We start from the raw sequence: 20,827 nt of genomic DNA, 5'->3' as shown, positions 1-20,827 counted from the left end.
ATTCAACAAGGAGCCATTTCATTGATCATTATGGAAATATTTTATGTATCTGGTATTCATTATTGAAAATTGCCAATTATCTATAGTTTTCCTTCCAAAATCGTTCCAAATACAATCCTTTCATATGCAAAAAAATTCTGCAACAATTCATTTCGGAAAAATGTAGTATAAAAATCGTTTCCTGAAAGACTCTGAGAAAACATACATATTTTTCAACATTGTTTTGAAGTTAGTTTCTCATAACATAACTAAGTTTATTTATGTTTGGAAATAAGATCTAGAGTGTAAAGTTTATAGATAACAAAAATTTACTCCCAAAAGATTCAAAGTGAAGTCTGCATGCCAATGGTTTGGAGAAGAAAGTGCACTTCCTACAACAAAAATAGTGAAAAGTCGTAATCGAAAACTAGTATCTGTTTCTCTACCAATGCAGATACTCTCTATTGTTTTTCTAGAAATTGTATTTAGATAATATTCAAAGGCACAACAACTAACATTTCACCTTCTACAAATAAATTGTTGCCGCAGACAAACCAAATAAATATACAAGTAAAACAAATTAAAATGTTCCTGCATGGAGCAAAAACTCCTTCTTCAAAATTCAAATTTCAGCATGTAATACAAGGCATTTGCATTTTCAGCGAATGATTCTACTTAATTCAAAATAGCAAAGTTTCGAAAAAGTCTGTTTGCCTTACTAATTAGGAATGAAATAGATAAAAATGCAATTTGAAATTACGTGACGACCCCAAACATGCGCAATTTCGTAGCATTCTAAATTTTTATGCATACGAAATTCGTCTCTGTTTATTTATTTATTTTTTAAACTAAAATCGCACATTTCTAATATGCCTTAGCCTCAAATTCACGAAAGAAAATTATTAAGATTAAAATTGAACAAGTATTTGAGAAAACAAACCTCGTTTATTTTCTAAATCGTTGAAATAAATTCCTTCCATCAGACTTAAGGAGAGGGGAATAAAGGAAACGAGAGAAAATATTTTATGCGCGTCGGTTTTTTTTTATTATTATTATTATAACCCTAGAAGATCTCTACCTAATAAAAAGAAGGAAAAAAAATGAAGCTATAAAATTATTTCTGCACTGTTTCAAATTAAGAGAATATCGCTTAATAAAAGTAATTTCCGAAGCGATAAGATTCGGCGATGAAAGAAATTCACGGACAAAAACCATTATCTCAAGAAGTTTTTGGAGCATAAGTGAGCGTCTTTAAAATTCTAATCTATTCTGAGTCATTTTTAAATAGTTCATTCAAGGTCTCCTTGCAAAAATTGAATGGAAGAGTAATGATTTTGCTCTTTGCACCGACATTTTTTAATTATTTTAAAAAGCTGTTAGACTATTAAAAATACACATATTTGTGCTCTAAATTATCTGCTTTATCTTTAATTTTAATTTTTTTAAAACTCAAGCAACAAAGAGCGACAATTTATTAAAATGTAATCCAAATTCAAAAATTTTGCATTTTCGTTGGCTATGAATTGTATAAGGCGGTTTTTCCTTTCTTTATACTGCGATAATGAAGTTATAAGAAATTTTTTCTCGAGAATTTAAAAATGGTTTTAATCTTGTCTTATAACATATCATTTTTATTTAAGTTTTCTTAATAAACAATGTAATCAAAATTATATAATAGTTTCAACAAAGCGATGTAATTTTTATTTAAAAGTAAAACAATTACTTAATTTACGTGTTAACATAAATGACAGAATATTATTAACTGGGAACTTTTCGCCTTGCAGATGAAAAATTTAAATACTAAAAAAATAGCATAAGAAGTTAGCAAGATTAACAAGTTTAAAGCAATAATAATTAAAAAAAAAAGTTATGCTGACCAAAAGTGAATCAAACACTGTCTAAACAATTCGTTTCAGAGGATTATTCGCCTACCTTTGTGCATTTATTGCACTAACTATCGATGACTTATGGATGCATTTGGCAGTAAATAATAATTTAATGATAAATATTTATTTAACAATACAAAGAAAGAATTACTGGAATGATTCGTATTTTGTCATGTTTAATAACATTTTATGATAAAAAAATGTTGAAACATTGTCATATATATTTGGATTTTCTAAATTTCGTATTTTAGAAGGAGTTTTCAAGAACAGGATAAAGATAATTCATCATATAAATTAGCATTGCTACAAAAATATTTATTAAAAAAATTACATTTTTTAAAAAGAATTTAGCATTCAAAAATTTCTTATGTTCAAAGTAGTATTTTTTTTAAAAATTTAAGCACTCTAAGCATAAAAGTAGCATTAAAAACATTTGCTACATCAATCACAAGTAGCCTAAATTTTTGTATTTCAAATTCCGGTATGAAATTTGTTGTTATCAATCACCGCTATGTTTACAGCATTTCTTAAATATTTTTCAGAATTATTGTTTATTTTTATTTTATTCATAGATGACATAAAAGAATCGCACCACCTATAATCCATTTATTATCCTCACCATAAAGTAAAAGGCGAAAATAAAATAATGAAACTTTTCGTCACAGCTATATAACCAGTCACGTTTAGAATGAATTTGGTTGTGAAATTTTCACTGATGATGAATTTCCTAATTGAAAACTATTGACGTTTCAAACCTAACACAGACCGACCTGCACTTTTGAATTTAATGCTTCTCACGATGGAAGCTGTAAAATTTATTTATATATAAGGAACGTTTATCGTTTTTGATGTGAAGTGATAAATATTTCTATCACAAAAAACATTTTGGAAAATTATCTATGCAAGTTGTTCATCCGAAATACAATCTCTAATGGTAATTGAATAAATAAAATATTCTTCTGTTGGAGCAGCAACGAGATAATCCTAAATTCATAAACACCCAATGAGAGAAAACAGGAGAAAAGAAGAATAAAGAAAAAAGGCAAAAAACTGAGAAGACGAAGGCGGACTTCGAATGGAAGTGAAAAAATTCTTAGAAATATATTTTGCTATATAATTTATATTCGATATCTTTTAGCATCCAAAGCATTCGTTCAGTCTGTTCATCTTAAAGAAGCCTATCAACATATCTATTACATAACATAAGACTTATATTAAGAAAAAAGCTAAAGATTTAGATTCTTCCTATATATTTATATATGTATTATACATTTATTCTTCTTATGAAGCATAAGACTTGTATTCTTTAAAAACTAAATTAGGACCGCCATTTCATTGAAAATCTATATCAGCCCTTTTCGTCATGCTTCCTTTATTCCTCATCATTGCAGGATATAGCTTCCTATAGTTAGCGGGTACTCATTTAACTCCAAAAGAAAACAAAATTATAACAACAGGAGACGAGTTCGCGGGTTTCGCTGATATTGCGCTTTTCTGGGAAGTAAGGAGATCTTAATGAACGTTTAGAAAATTTTATGAATGTGACAGGAGGATAACAAGAAAACAATGAAAGGACCTCGAAGAAACATTTTAGAATACCAATTTGTTGATTTTCAGAAACCGACAAAAATTTTATCTCTCCATCGCAAGTAGAAAAATAAGTGACTTTTTTCATGCTTGTGTCTGTAAGGTATATTAAGTCGTAAAGTAATACATATTTTCTTTTTTTTTTCCTTGGACTTTTCTGTTCTATGCTCTTGACTTTGAAAAATGTTAACTTCTATTAAACAAATCGATGACTTCTTCAAATAATGACTTCTATTAAACAAAATGTAAGTCAATGCAAGATTTCTTCCTGTTGATTTTTATTGATTGATTATATTGTTCACAGGTACTTCAGAATTCTATGTTTAAGCATGATAAATTCTAGCTGATAGATAATGATGTAAGAACCTCATGCTAAATTTCATATCTCTAGCTTGTTGCATTATTTTTAAATTAATGTGTACTTATAAACACGAACGCACATATGCACATTTTGAAACTTCCAGCATATATATAGTATGTTGAAATTGAACACGCATATGTTGAAAAACGAAAATTAACAATTCCTTAAAATCTCCCATCATTATTTATTTTCCTTACTTAAAGTTCTTAGCCTAGGACGTAAAGACATTCGTTTCATTTTCTTTATTTAAAAAATTTAATCACTCATTAAACCTCTTTCTCATTAAAAGAAACATTCATTCGCGACTCCTGTTGACATTTAAGGGTATTGAAATCGATTTATGCCGCCCATTTGGCACTCGGATCTCTTCCTCTGAATGAAGAGACAGGACAAGAATATACTATCGGTGAAATTGTCTTTCCTTAAATTACGACTTCCCACTCATCACTGTCCTTCTTAATCAACAGCTTGCAGCATGACCGTAGAAGAAAGTAAATCTTAATTTCGATCCGCCTGTCACGAGTTAAGGAGGAAAAGCGGTTCCTTTTATGTGGTTGGCAATATTTTTAGCTGCTTGTGCTGGATACTGACCAGCAATAACCACTATTAAGAAAATAAAGGAGATATCGAGATACCTCAGTTTGTGCACACATCCCAAACAAATATAACTCGAAAAAACATTTAGAAAATTGAAGATCCCAGTTAAAAACTCTTGGAAACGAACCATGTTTTGAAAGGCTAAATTAGATATACGATTAATACGTTGGTTGCACTATTGACGGGCTCGGTTTTCTGGCATTTACTTTATGATGAAATGAATGAAACACAAGTGAAAGAATTTGACTGAATGGTGTCTAAAACTAATATGCTGGCAATCCGTAACTTAGAAATATAATTTTAACCGCAATCGCTTCTTTGAAGATATTTAATACTGCTATAAAAAATAGTGGTTGCCAAATTGTACATACAAATTTCAAATTAAATTTCGATTTAGAAACAATAATTATGTTCCTGGAAAATTTAGATAAAAATTGATTGATAACTAAAAATTATTGACAATATATTTTTAAGAAAATACCATCAAAAGATATATCGCTTTTAAAGAAAACTAAAATAGAAGGGTTTTTTTTTTTATCTTACTCACAGAAATAACAATAATAGACTGTTTTTTACTTAAGGAGTGTTTGTATGAACTGGGGAATTCAAATTGACTCCCCAGTTCAATAATCAAATATAACGTTCAATTATATAGCTCAAAGGTGATTTAGGCTAAAAGAATTTCAAAACTCCCGATTTACAGGAATATTTGTTAATGATTCGATTCGTGACACTGAACCTACTCATCTGTGATAAAAAGTTTCCTCCTTCTCACTCTGTCTCAAGTACACAATTGTAAAGAGCACTGCAAACATTGCAAGACTACGAATCATCCAGTGCATTTTCTGCCTACTGTTAATTAATATATATGCAGAATTGCATATCCAACTACATTGTTTATTTTAATTCGTAGAAACATCCAAATATAACTGGGCTAAGGGTGAAAGCATAAATATATCTGCAATTTATAAAATTTAACTAGAAAATGCTTGACTCCCGAACTCACCAACACCATCTTATCACGACTATTCTGTTAAAAGTAGCTCGCCAAAAATGAAAGAATAAGTCTTACTTACCTGAAAGAAAGAAAAAAAATCATTTTTAAAAATAGCATATACATAAAAATAAATTTGATAGGTTAAATTAAATACAATTAATAAATTAATTATGATATTGCAATAATTATCGGCGTCTCTAATAACGCTTTCATTTTACTTTTCTTTTTTTTTTTTTTTGATTTTGAAAGAATCAATAATATCGAAAATAGAAACATCTATAAAAAATAGTGTTTTTATATACTAAAATAGAAACATCTAGAAAAAGAAACATCTATAAAAAATAGTGTTTTTATATACTATTTAATAATAGAAAGAATTAATTTAGTAATATGCATCTAAACACAATAGTCTTATTTTCGGACCACAATCAGAGATAGAATAACTTTTAACACTGCACTTAGATCTAATCCACTGAAATCATTCATTTTTTTTTTTCCATTTGTAATTTCTGCTTCTCCGAAAATATTGAATTACAATAAAATTCTAAAATGTATATTATTTTACTTATATTATCTTTCTTTGCCTTTAAAAGTTTAAAATAGAATTGATGAAACATTTTAAGAATTGAGAATAAGTTTGTTATCATTTTAAAATTGTTTTCACTTTGAATGAAAATGTAATTGAATTATTTTTAATTTTATCCCCATCGATCATGTATATACAGGATCTCTAAAATGACATTCAAATATATATTCTTTCGCTAACAAGAAGTAGAACCAAAATATTTTGTTTCTCCTTGTTGATTTGTATAGCAGTAAATATGATTAAAAATCAATTAAGCATCATTAACCAAGTACGTTCATTTCCAAGGAATCTCAAGTTTCAACTATCATTACATAAAGATTTCCTACAAAGTCGATTCATATTAGAATACCTTATTATGTTATTTGCACAAGGAAAATGGACCGAACTCGCAAAACAGTGCGAGATAAAGTGTCGTTAGTTACTTCTCAGATGATGTACAAAACTAATTTTACTGCATAATCTAACCCCATTAAATAAGCAATTGCATAGGTATCTCTTGCTTAAACTGAGAATCTGCTACTTTCAAAACCCACACGAGTGATACAATTTAAAGCAACAAAACTTCAGTGCATTCCTACATTTCATATATTTATATATTAATTTTTACATATATATTATATTATTATTATTCTTATATATAGATATTCATAATTAATTTTTTACATTAATTCAGTTTCTTATAATTTGATTCTTGATTCTTATAAAGCTGCTCTGATAAATCTTGAAAGAAATGAAACATTAATCGTCAGCTGCTTCAGTATTGAAAGCAAATACACTTAACTCTTCATTCTTAAGAAAGTGGATTGCATTAGTTTCATTAAGAGAAAACAACTTATAATCCGGAAATGAATGTCGACTGCTAAACACTGGAATCAACTAATAAATGGGTGCATTATCAAGATAAATTTCTGCTGCGAATAACATTTAAATGCTCTTTCTGCATCAACTGGAATGAGAAATGGGCGTGGGCCGAGATTTCTTCTGAAGTAGGCCATCTCGCTTCATTAAAAGACGCTAAAACATATTACAAGAAGCAAATGCTCCTCCATTAGCCACTTCACAATTCCGAATACGACAACAACTTCGGTCGTGCCTGCGTAATTGATTGCAGCCATTCATAATTGAATAAAGTGCTTTTGTTATCTTGTCTGGCCACTCTGAAAAGACATAAAAAATGTTTATTCTGTCGGTATAGGCGAAGAAGAAGCAGCTCCACCGAATTTTTGCTCTGCAGTGCTTTGTAGCAATCCAAAAGATAAGCTTTTTAGCCTTGTTTCACTAATCAACTTCACACATCCTCGAGCAAAAGTAGGCTTATTATCAAAATAAAAACAGGATGTTCCCGTGATGTTAGATTAAAGGACACTTCAAGTCGTGATTTTTTTTAAAATGCTTTCATTGCATGATGCATAATTAAGAGAAACTGTTGCAGAAAGCAAGTTAATGGTTTGACCGCTTATTCCCCAATTATTCCAGCCGTCTTCGGAGCAAACTCGAGTTTCAAATCTTTTTCTTATTTTTTTATATTTATTTATTTTTTGTAGGATTAAAATTTGAAAAGCAAGAATATTTACTTTCTCTTACTCGCTAGGAAAAAGAAATACCCCCCCCCCCTTCTTGTCTTTATCTACTTTGAGACGGAGTGTAAAATGCAAACTGCAGGTTTCCGTATGCATATAATCTGATCCCAAACAAGCATTCAAGGAAATTATACGTCTTTAAAGATTAAAGGAACACAGCTCAGGAAGGAGGATGGTGCACGAAATTTCATCAATGCCATTTCAATTTATCCTGTGCTGTTGATTATCGAAATACTTATTTTCATTCCTTTTCATTATTTCTGATCAAAATAATCAGTCAAATAGCATATGAAGTAGTTGCTCCTGAGAAAGTCACAGGGCAGAGGCACTCTTTCAGGATAGATTTGACACACGAAAACAAAATCCATGTTACTGTAAGTAAAGCTGCAATGGTTCGATAAATCGCACAGAAATTTTCAGCTCTGGAGTTTCTCTTGCGATCGTGCTGCGACAAGATTTTAGAAAACTTTAACTATTTAAAGAAGTCTTATAACAATATCTAAGATTTTACTGATGCATGTGGTATAGGAAATTATAGATGGATATGACAACGTTTATATTAAACGGTGAAAATAGCATATTAAGAAGGCGAAATGTTAAGAAATTTTTTCAGTACAGAAATTTGCTGTCCAAACGAATTTCTCTATCAGCTCAAATTGTTTTTAAAAATAATAATTCAAAATTATTCAATGTGTTCCATTCATTCGCACCTAAGCCAGTCACATCTCCACCCAAGTCTTGTCAATCGAAACGATTAAAAGGTTTTTATTCGAAGTCGATTTTTACTTTCTCACATACCATATATTTTTGAGAAAAGGAAACGTCCAAAAAATTCGAACGCTAGATTTTATCGAATCTCTACGTTCAGATTTTTTTCATTCTATTTTCGAACCCGATAGATTAAAAATGCTCTATGTGAGGCGCTTGAAATTTGGTCTTAACATCAAATGTGTAGATTTCTATCAAATTGTTCGTTAAATTCATTGAGAAAAAAATCTGTATATACGGCTAAATGAAATAATTTTTTTATTTATCTTCAATAATTGTAAAACAAATAGGTACATAATTACGATAATTACAAAATAAAAAAAGTAGTTAAACAAAATGTACCACGTGAGCTTAGCATCATAAGTGTGGATCTCTGTGAATTTCGGAGGCAAATCCGTCCAGGAATTGGCAGTCTGCTAATCTACATTACTGCATGTATGCAAACACTGTAGCTCAAAAACACAGTTATCTAAATAAATTAAATTTGACATTTGATCTTCTGATTACAGCCAAAGCTCTGTACTTAATTTTGGTTTCAATCAGTTTGGGGAAAGAAATTTTGTTTAAAATATATATTTAGTTTTCTGGTACTTGTGTATTAATTGAATCCCCTCAATTCATCGCCAAAGATCACACGCTAATGAGATGTTTTATTTATTGTTAGCCAAAGGCATGCGGTGAATAATCAAAAGGCATCGGTTTTCTGTATTCTATGAAATACGTAATTTTTATATGGGGGCCAATGAAAATAAATATAAAAGCACTCATAGTATTCACAGTCTTGACTAAGATTAACAATATTATGAGGGGTAGAGAGTCATATAGTTTCTCTTACTCTCTTATTAAAGAGTATGTGCGAAGGCAACACGCTGATGAAAGATAATTTTTTCCAGCACGCATTACGTGCTCGCGCAGATTAAATTTTATTTCTATTTTGCATGAAATATATTACCAGATAACAAAAATATTTTTTGAATTTGAAATAATATTACACAGCAAAATAATAGAGATCATTGAAAAGATAATTTTCCGAATTTTAGGAATATGTAAAAATTATTTTTGTATTGTAATTTTTTCTAAAGTTATCGCAGGAAAACATCAAATTATCGCTGAATTTTTAATTAATTAAAATTATAATTAAATTTTTCTAAATACACTTCGAGATACAATTCTTACTTTCTAAAGTATATTTCAGCGAAGTTCGCTTGTAATAAGTCAAACGTCCAACACACATGCACGAACATAAACACGTACTCTTCTTTATTATAATTCTATATGAGGATTTAAAAAAATTCACTTTGCTGGGGTCTTCAAAAGTGCAGATTTCAGTCTTTCTAGCTTAATTTCAATTGAAATTTTTCATATTTTGACTAACTTTCCTCGATTGAGGAGAGCCAAATTTCGAATCTACTGGTGTTAGAAAAAATTTTAAAAGCACATGAAGTTCATCTTAAAATTATTTAGAAGAGTACTTTTTATATTTTTATTGAACTTCGTTTTAAAAAAATTTTCTGTAAATTTCTTATCATGCTATGCCGAGAAACCGATCGAATTTTTCATCCATTTTCTATACACTTTCTTATTTGCCAGATTTCTGCATTTTGTGTTTCTTAGCTCTTATTCACAATATAATATTTTAATTGCTTGAAATTATTAATTAATTTTAAATGTATTTTGATTTCAAATGATAGACATGTTTGATAAGGAATTTCAGCGAAGAATAAAAAATAATTTGTGTAATATCTATCGAATGAGCTGTGAAATAAATAAAATAAGAAATGGCATAGAATTATATAAAAAAGAATCTTAAGGAAATGATTTTCATAAAATACTAATAAAAGTCATATTAGTATCAAACATTTAGAGGCCAAGTTGTAGATTGTGACTCAGAAAGCAATACTTTAAGAAAATTAAGCCACAATAAAAGCTAAATCATACAAAAAAAATTATAATGAGTCATTAAAAAGTTTTGAAACATTATTTGGATGATTAAAATTCTAATTTATTTTGCATTTTTATAAACGCCTCAGACTTCCCTCATTTTTTTACCAATACATTTTTTAATAAGTATTTGATTTTTGATTTTCACTTTTTAAATTAATAAAAATATAAATTAAAAATTTCGTTTTCATTTTTTAATACCTTTTTATACATTGCTTTGATCCAAAATAATGTTTGAATAGATATAGCAGTTAAAAATCCATGATTGTTTAATGACATTTGAACTAACGGTACATATAGTTCAATGAATGCGTACCTTTCCGAGAAATGTTTTACAGGCATAAAATATGTTCCCATTTCAAACAATAATCCTTTAATGGATGCTGAAAAGTTTTGAGGCCAATAAATCAAAGACTCTTCATGAATATTCTACATGGCTCGCCAAATATCAACATTACGAGAGTTGACATTTCCCATGTAGGTGTTATTTAGATATCCTGAATTGTTTAACTAGCAATGTTATTAAAACTGCATAGTGAAATGTATAGGTATAAAATTCATAATTCGTATTAGGGAGAAGACAACTGAAATGCAATACATATTTTTAATTTTTAATTGCAATAAGTTCAATATTTAGTAACAAATTGAGCTCAAAGGAATCTATGTAGGCTCAACTTTATGCATCCTTTTCAGGGAAACCTCGCAAAATGAGCGGAAAGGAAAAGGAAAACTGAAAGCAGCCACGCATCATTGCCGTGACATGACGAGTGTTAGTGCAATCAAAACTAGAATAACATAAAATAAAGCTACGGAAACGAAATAATAAAAATAATTATGGTTTTATGTATTTCCTTTGTTTTGTGATGACGGTACTATTTGGTTTATTAGATAACTAAAATAAATAATTGAAAATGAAGATACTCTTAAAAAAAGATAAACAAACATGGAAAATAGAAAGTTTGTTAAAAATGAAGAATTAGAATAGAAATGACTAAGATTTTGCACTTCATGCTCTCTTCACTTGGCAGACCCCAAGAATCACGTGATACTTTTGGCATCACATCGCTCTCAATCCTCTCTCATCTATGGTTGCGCATTTCTGCAGTAATATGAAATTGCTGATATTGAAATTTCTAAATGTAAACTTTAATTAATTGAAATTGCATGAGCTGTCATTATTAATTTTTCCGCAATTCCTACAGATTGATTCATTCATTTTTAATGAAGCATAAGATTTTTTTAAGATTATTTTTAAGATTAAAATTTTCTGATAGCATAAAGATACATACTTAAATCTTCGAAATACATTTGAAAGATAGAATATATAATTCTGGAGTGTTTAAAAATCAAAATTATTTACATAAATCAACAATTCTAAGAAAAAGCCTAGAGTTTCGCTGAACTACATCTATATTAATTTCTCCTCCCTGAAAGGCCCAAGAATTCTATGTAGGTCCTAGATAATTGCCATGTGCTACGAACGCGCGATAATTTCAGAACACTTCGTTATTTTAACAAAAAATAAATGGGAATAAACAGAGTAAGTCCTTTAATTATCAAGGAATTAGCAACAAAATTCCATTCAATACCACTTTTACCCATAAGTATTCTTTATTTAATATTAATTTTTTTTTCATAAGTGGGTCTAGACGTTTCAGTCTCTTCTCATGTTTAAATCACGCCAAATAATTTTAATCTTTTTCTGAAATTTACAAATGAGATGTCTTTATTCAAAATTATGGCGTTTGTAAACACTTTGCTACGCAAAGAAATTCTGAAAATCACTTTAAAACCATTGCCTGAATTTATTTTAAGGATATTTTAGCACTAGAAAGATATATCTGGGTAGCTTTTATAAAAAATTAAGTCCTTCTCTTGTCTCTTTCTGATTCATTCAACGTAGCTTGAAGGCTCTGTTTAAGTGCACTGATCGACATCATAACATTTCAGTTCTGTGCTTAACAATATATTACCCATTAATTACTTATTAACTTATTTCTCTTTCATATTAAAGCAAATTTTTATCAGTCCTAATTGAGTCATTCCAATTGCTTTCCAAAGATGAATCTTCGTTTCATGAATGTTTTTAATAAATTATTTACTTTAAAAATGTAATTCCAAATAATCAATCTATCAACAAATTAATTTTTAACATAAATTTTCTTAAAATATATTCCGTTGAAGATTTTAAAAGGCATATTTTGATGTCCACATAGGATGAAAGACATAATCAGTTAATCATTTAAAAGTATTCTATTATGATTTCCCAGTAAAGGACAGTGTTAATATCAATATTTTCATTTAATATGAAAATATTGACGACCATTGAAAGTAGTAAGACTTTTATCGTTGTTCACAAATGTTAATCACTACCATTTCCAGCACTTTATCACCTCTACGATCCTTTCTTGTCTCCATACTATATTTAGCACAAAAGTTTCAAAGAATATCGCAAAACAAATTACTTCAACCCGTTCAATCCAACGTTTAAATCTTCACCTCGTGTATAATACAAAATGACCAAGAAAAAATGTTGATTGTTTATTTTAATCCTAGAGACAACATATTTTCGTAGGTTTTTATAAGGAAGGATTTTAATTCCTGAATGAGAAAATATTAATCCTGCATAAAGATTGCACATGACATTTTTTACAGTGACTTTGAACTCTGAGCAAAAAGTGTCATTTACAGGGGCCATATTATATCCATGTCTGATGGTGTCTTCTGCCAGTTGAAGATTTACACGACGCGATTATTGCGAGTCCAACAGAAATAAATCAATGAGCTGTTATGATCCATAATGCTATATATTATTTTTTAAAAATTTAATTAGGAAAGTAGAATTTTTATTCTTTCTCCCTAATTTTGAATTTTTAAACACTGGCAGAGTATTTAACATCGTATGTGATACTAAATTTTAAGTTGTTGTTTTTTTATTTATTTATTCAATTGGATAAATTGTATATTTGTTTTTTTTTTGAGTGGTCACGCTTGAAGCCCATGCCACTGCCACCACTGAATATTTCGTTATTGCAATTTTAAACAATACGTTCATATCCAACTCGAAATATTGCGCAACTCGAATATTTTCTTTGAAATTCAGTCTTTTCAGAAATAAGTTAATTTTCCACTTTTTCCTGGTGTTTTGTAAGAATTTCGCTTCCATTTTACAGTCCAATTTGTGCCTTACTTTGTTTTGAAAGAAGTTCTGATCTTCCAAGTTCGCCTCTCTAAGTTCATATTTTTGCGCACAAGTACATATTGCAATAAATTACTTCCAATAGTTATAGTATTGAAATCAAAGAATAGCCTTCCTTTAAAGCTTATGTGTTAACTTTAAATCGTAATGTTTTAATAGCATTTGTCTTGTTGAACAGCAGATAACTTCTAATACTTTAAGGAATTCATTTCTTCCTTTCTTACTTAGACGCATTCTCGCTTATTTTTGCTTCCACATCAGATAGTTGTCTACTATCTTTCTACTTTTTATATCAACGGCATGTATTAATGTGTGCGATGATACAAACACTAGCCGGTCGCTCTCCGTTTCCGGTCATTTGGTCGGGCGCAACGCTGCGTTCCATTTCTTTTCCGGTAGCAAGCTAGAATAGTAATGATGGCCCTCCTGCTTGCCGGAAATAACTCCATCTGCGTAAGAAACACCTTCCTTGTGACGTCATAGAGATGAGCCTCAGTATTTAATTCGTTTCCCTTCCCTCTAATTAGTGCTCCGATGGAGCGAGAATTAATCTTTCAGAGATAAAAATTCCTCTGCTCCGATAGAGACGAATGATTTGAAGCCAGTCAGGCGTGGGAGAGGGGGGAAGGAGCCACGCGCTGAGATTGCTTTTCCATTGAAGGGGTAGGATAACCGATACTTTTTATTCCGTTGCGGTACCGTTTTCGGGGCAAGTTTCGATGCAATTTTATTCGGATTCTCTGCAAACGATTCCATCTTTTAACGTTTATTAAAAATGCATTTGACCTCCCCCCACCAACATTAATCAGAGGCGTCGCAGGAAGCGAAACCTCTTTTTGACGCTTAATAATTTCCGTTTTTGCACAGCCTCCCGAGATGCTCGGGTAATTGTCGGGTTAAGCTAATGACTACGAAGAGGGCATTTAGAGCATTGTTAAGGCCTCATCTTAGACGAGGGAAGTAACCGTTCGTAAACGATAATTTGAAAGATGGAATGGTTTTCTTGCTTGCTCCCCTTCTCCCACCTCCTGTTCTTCTCCTTGCAGTATTAAACTACCTGTGAGAAAGATTTCAATTTCGCAATTTTCTCAATTCGTAAAGTCGTGTATGAAAAAGAAAGACGATTTTTCCGAGTTTTAAATTTAAATGTAGATAAAAGGAATAAAATACATGTGCTACTCTTTGGAATGACATGATTTCAGTTTTTTTATTTTTTATTTTTAATATTCCGGGCTTGAATCAAAATAAGAAATTTCATGGGGAAAAAAAACAGTTGACCGTACACAATAAATCTAAATTGAATTTGAGTAATACAATGCGTAATAATTCTCCCCTCCAACAGCAATATTATACAAACTTTTATTTTTTATTCATTTTTAACGCTTCTTACTACCTCACAAGCTATTAATTTTAAAAATACGCTACTGATATTTCTCGACCTAGTTTATGGCAGACAAAATCAAATTTGGATATTTATAACACTATCAAAATGAAAAACATAAGGTTCAGATGGGACTCCAGTATTACATGGAATATCAGCAAGCTACCTGCCTGAAAGCTCCTATTTGATAAATCCGGCTTATTCAAAGATTATCAATTCACTTTATTTTCAACTATACATTTTTTTATTTTAAATTTATTAAAAAGTTCTTAAGAATTTATAACAATACTCTAGAAAGATGAAATGTCTCGGTCTGTCAAACAGTTTGTGTGTTAAATTGTTTTTTGGGCTGCTTTTGCTCATTATTTATATTTCGAAATAAAAAATTCAATATCTAATCCAATGTTTTCGTTCATTAGTTTGATGAGAATTTCTTCAATGAGTTGATGAGAAAACAAATGAAATAATAGAAATAATTCTATATGCCTTCAGTAAGGGAGATGTTAGTAAATTAGAAATTAAGTTAATAAACAAAAAAGTAAGTTAGGTCTTTTGCTGTTCATGATACATATGTACATTATTTGCAAGGCCCAATTTTTAAACTTCATTGTCGGAGTGAATGAGGATATTGAAAGAACCACTCTTTCGAAAGAAAAAAAAATCTAATTTCCAATTTTAAAAAATTAAACCATAAATTTTTGACAAGATTTTAAAATAATATTTTTGATTTTTAGCCATTCATTAGTTTCCAAACATATGTTTATATGTGACTTATTATTAACAGTCGAATTTTTATAGTGTATAAATTTCTTAATCAAAGATGCGTGAATGTTTTGTTAAATGGAACGAGGAAAAAAATTGATAGTCAGACAAACGACGGTAATCTTCATAAAAAAAAAACTGTTTTCCATAATCAATAAAACTACAAATTATTATGATATAATATACATGTAAATGTATTTTTATAGATGCCAGTTATACGGACAGTTTGATGAAAGAAAAAACTATTTAAAGTAGTTTAAAATGGTGAAAAGAAATTAGTTATATGAAAATATTTCTTTTTATCAGAACCATTTACAAGAAGCTAGATAGAATTTCAAATTAAAGTTAAAAAATTACAAATAAGCTCTGACATTTTGATGTTCTCCAAATTCAAGCATTTACACTGTCTTTCAGGACGAATGCAGTGTTGAAATATTTATCTGTGCAAGGCAAAACGGCTCACACCATCTTCTAGTAAAAAGAGTGAGGAAAAAACTTTCAAAAACCATGACCGTTTGCTCAAAAAAAAAAAAATACAAGAATAATACTCAAATAAAACGTCAAAAATGACGGAAAGCTTTTAAAAACTTTTATGCCAAAATTTAAAAAACTATCATGCCAAAAGGTGAAATATTTGGTTTACATTTCATAGAATTGTGGTGCTGTGGCAAATTAATTACTTGTTAAGAAACACGATATTAATTTTGATTAACATAATAATCGTATAGGCTCTAAAAAACATCATATGAAAGCACGTAAAGCAATTTTCTAATGACAAAAACTTCCCAAAATTTACCTTATCAAGAGTTCGACGTATTCCATCCGTTTACGAACAAAAGATGCAAGCTAGCTAAATACGATATACAATGATAGTTCAAATAACTCGAAAACTATTGAAGTATTAAAAATCTTAAATGTATTAAATCACCACACCTACCCTATTTCCACACACACACACGAGAAACAAACGATAGTTGGGTTCCCTAAAGTTTAAAGGTGATTTAGGACATGCATCTCAAATTTTGATATATAAAAATCTAATCGATGCTTTCCAAATATAGAAGAGATGTTTCAATCTTAAACTTCACATGATTCTTGACATGTTGCTATCACATTAACCGTTAATTGGAGAAGTGAAAAGTTAGGACTTAACTGGGAATGTGTAGTCTACGACACCACATTTTCTTTACACTCAAATTGAATTTTCTAATGAAAGTATTAGTATGAAAATAAATATATTGTAAAATATATTGTACAGATATTTTTCTTCATATATAAATATGTTTTTGACATTTTTATAAATATATTATCATTGAAAAAAAGCAATTGTGTTAGGACATACATTTTCTTCTCAAAATTAATGTTAAAACAAACAATATTCTAGAAAAAACATATTACTTTTTTAAAACCATATTTATTTTTCCAGTACACAAAGGTATATAGAAAACAATATATGGGAAATTCAACAATTATATGAAAAATAAAATTTTAAAAAAGGAAAATGGGTAAAATTCACCCTTTTTTCACTATCGGCATCATTTCTACGAGATTCTTTCGAGGGCATTTTAAATATACTGGTTAAGTACAAGTATAAAAATCAGCCTTTAAATTCTGTAGTTATTTCTCTTTGAGTATTAATATATTTTAGAAATGGTTCAAAATAAATTTTTAAATATATTTGAACATTCATGTTATGATCAGCCGAATGCGAAATTTCATCGAAAAAATCTTTCATTTTTAACATCTTAAATATCAGGAGATGAAAAAAATCATGACGCCCTTAAAGAAAGGTAAAGGAAAATGAACCTACATTCCAAAATATATGTAATTATTGTAATATTTTAGGTTTGATCTCTCAAAATTCTCTCCTGTAAATCTCTCTCAATGATTGTTTTTGCGTCACACCATGCATGCCGTTTGATGCAATTTGTTGGCACCAATAAGCAAACAATATCATGCTTAAACTCTATATTCCTGGAAGATTCCTACATGGCATCTTAAGATGAGTCTTTAATATAGTTAGTTAATTAAAAAAGAAAAAAAGCTGAAAGTGTTTTTTAAATACCATTGATGCTTAGTTATTCCAATAAGTAAAAGGATTTATCTATCTTTGAGAAATGACGATAGAAAATTTATACGGTTAGTGAAAATCAACACCAAGAGTCAAACTGCAGACTTTGAAGACTAAAAAGAATAAAGGTTAACAGGAAATAAGTTACAAAGTTCATCATATCTAACCGCCTCACCATTCTTAACTTCATGTCTCATCATGAATAAAAAAGCTGCTGCGAGACGACTCAGTGCTCAACAAAATAATGAAGCTCTCTAAAATTTGAATCCAATCACTTTCAATAGTGTAGCTGCTGGATGAATCAACAGAATTATGGCTTTTATTTATTGGAATTAAATCTGAGTGCGTTCTCCGACATTCATTGTTTCCTCATCAAAGTGTTTTTAACTTAAATTATTAGAAATTTGAGCAGCGTTACGTCAGTACCTTGAACACCTGACAGCCGCATGAAAAATATATTCAAGCAGAATGTTTCTTTCTTAGCTTTTAACAATCGCAAAAAGTAGGAAATCAATGACAATGATTTGAATTTCATTGTAGGGAGGAAAAATATTGGCGTAAATTACGCGTAAAGTGTGTGTGTTTTTTTTAATTTCTGACAATTAATTTTATAATATGGGAGGAATATATATATATATATATATATATATATATATATATATATATATTAATTTTTAAGATGATGCATTTTTTTTGCAATAATATGTATGAAAGCTATTGCAGATATGCATCAAAGATTTAATTAAAATCATGAAATAAAAAAAATCTCAACGAGGTGCCCACAACCATCGTCCAATGTAGCAAATGTGGCAGCTGCAGATCCTTTGTGGATCACTGAAAATTCACAGACTCACCGAATACTGACAAGGATAATGGTTATGTGTTTGTTTAATCTATAATACTTTTTAGAAAAACCAAAACAATGTCGTATTTCATTCAAAATCGACATTGTTAATCGGTGTTCACTTTCCGCTTTTTTCCAAAACTCTGCTCAGTACGAAACAGATGCAAACACAAAATAAGATAAAATGAAATGAATAATTTTGAAATTAATTAGTGAAATTTGCATTCTTTAAAAATCCGCTATCGCAGGTTTAAAAATGCTTCCATTTAAGATTAAATGAAGAATTTTAATATTAATGAAAAATATATAATCTCTAAAATAGAATTAAAGGAAATGTAATTGCTCTCGAATGTTTATTCAAGAATTCTTGCAGATCATCAAAATTTCTTGCCAGATGAAAGTTTCTACCCTCAGGCTCATTTAATTAAATAAACTATTCTGCAACAGAAGCAAATCTAAATACATTTATTGTAACGAAATTAATAGCTCATTGTGATATAACTCGACTATGGTATATTCGTCGCTAATAATTGTGTTTGCCATGAGGAAAATGGGAATAAATTTATTAAACAATCTCTTTAAGAATTTTATAAGATCATTAAATTTATAACACCCTTTAATAACATTTAGATGATCAGATAAAACATGAATAGCAGTGTTGTTTTGATGCATAATTCAATTGATATAGAATTTATTTTCACACATAAAGGAATAAATTCACGCAGGCATTCTATTATTTGAGTTTTGTGCATTAAGAAGTATAAAAAGTAAACATCCATTCCAAAATTCTTCCATAAATTGAAATTTTTGATAAATATTCTTTAAAATCTTCTTATAAAATTTTTTTTGATCCAATTAAAATAGAATTACAGCAGTTATTTTTTTCTCTCACATATAAGCAGCATATTTTCTTTCATTGTTAAGCACAATGGACACCGCTTAACACGATCGCGGTTAGTTACCATTCGTTTTATATTATCAACAAATCTGATCCCAGGCCGACGTACTCAAAAGTGCATTAAAATATTCGTTTAGTACGTTCACTAAAAGAAACATATTACTTTTGCCAATTGTGAAGTAAGGAATGGACTGATTCTTCGTTTTCAAACATCGTCAATTTCTGACATTCGTAGAATTTCTCATTCTAATTATAAGAGAAACATTTGACTGCCATTTTCAAGGTGGATGTTGAATCGCGTTCTTTTATCTGCAATAAATCTGTTTGGATCAGCTTAAATGGAAAATTATATTGACAGATGCGAGTTGAAATCTGAACAGTCAACCATTAATAGTCGTAAATCCTTAACAATCATAAACTTCAGTTAAGTTGGCTTGATTAGACACGAATTAGACAAGTGCCAACATTACAACTTAGCAAGTTTATTTTAGACAATTTAAGCCAAATTAAGTAACTTTAAGAATTTTGTACATATGGTATTGGACCAATAAGACTCATATTTTCATGATTGTCATTCATTGATTATTAAATTTATCGGCAATTCGACATTTTGAATATCTTGCTGCAATTGCCCATAACTCGTTTATTATCTATCAATTTCAGTTGCTTTCTGCACAAATTTCCGAATAAAATTCTTGAAAGAGTTACAATTATTACAAAATATATATTTTTCTCTTTTGGTTACGAAAATTGTATTTTTTATGATAAATCGTTTTCACTCTTCATTCTCAATTACAGCGCAGAATTTTTATTGGGGAGTACGATTTAAATATGATTTTAACAAAGGAGGCAACTTGTCTACAACATTCATTCGTCCTTTGAGTAAATTTGGCGGATAAAATGCTTGTTTTCGAATTTTGTGCAAGATTTGAATTTAAAAAAATGACAGAGAAGGATGGAAAATGTGTTGAATAATCTGTATAATAATTTGTTTTTCTCCCTAACACTGTGATTGGTTACTGGACTTCTGAGTGTTTTCGATTCGTAAATTATTCATGGAATAAATGCTATTATTCCATTTTTCAAACTTCGACAACTTATTTATATTCTTATAATATATCCTACATGTTTATTTTATGATAATGAACCTTCTTGAACTAAGTACCCACGGGGGGGGGGGACGGAAAACTTGACTACCTGATTTCTGTTAAATTTTTCAGGAAATAGTTAATGAAATCTTCTACTGTTTGGAATTAAATAGTTATTTTGAAAAATTGATTTTTCCTCTTTCATACAAACTTGGTATTCCCATTTTTTCTCCATTCGTCAAATAATGTAATATTTTTACTTTTTAAAAATATGCTATGATTGAAAATGTTTTAGAAATTAT

At 29.4% G+C, this 20,827-nt stretch overlaps 1 protein-coding gene across 6 annotated transcripts in view; it reads right to left on the bottom strand.

The window, feature by feature from the left end:
- LOC129975875 (protein eva-1-like) overlaps positions 1-20,827 on the bottom strand; it is a 584,415-nt gene that overhangs the window by 287,240 nt on the left and 276,348 nt on the right. The window contains exon 1 of one of the 6 annotated variants that reach the window (XM_056089137.1): positions 5,417-5,486. The exons of the other annotated variants lie outside the window; for them this stretch is intronic. The gene's annotated coding sequence lies outside the window, so the exon portion shown is untranslated. Of the gene's footprint in view, positions 1-5,416; positions 5,487-20,827 lie in introns of those variants that run through there. 6 annotated transcript variants of the gene reach the window in all.

This window comes from Argiope bruennichi, chromosome 7 (assembly GCF_947563725.1).
Source record: "Argiope bruennichi chromosome 7, qqArgBrue1.1, whole genome shotgun sequence".
NCBI lineage: Eukaryota > Metazoa > Arthropoda > Arachnida > Araneae > Araneidae > Argiope > Argiope bruennichi.
The sequence above is the reverse complement of the archived record's forward strand: the minus strand, read 5'-3'. Positions and strand labels throughout refer to the sequence as shown.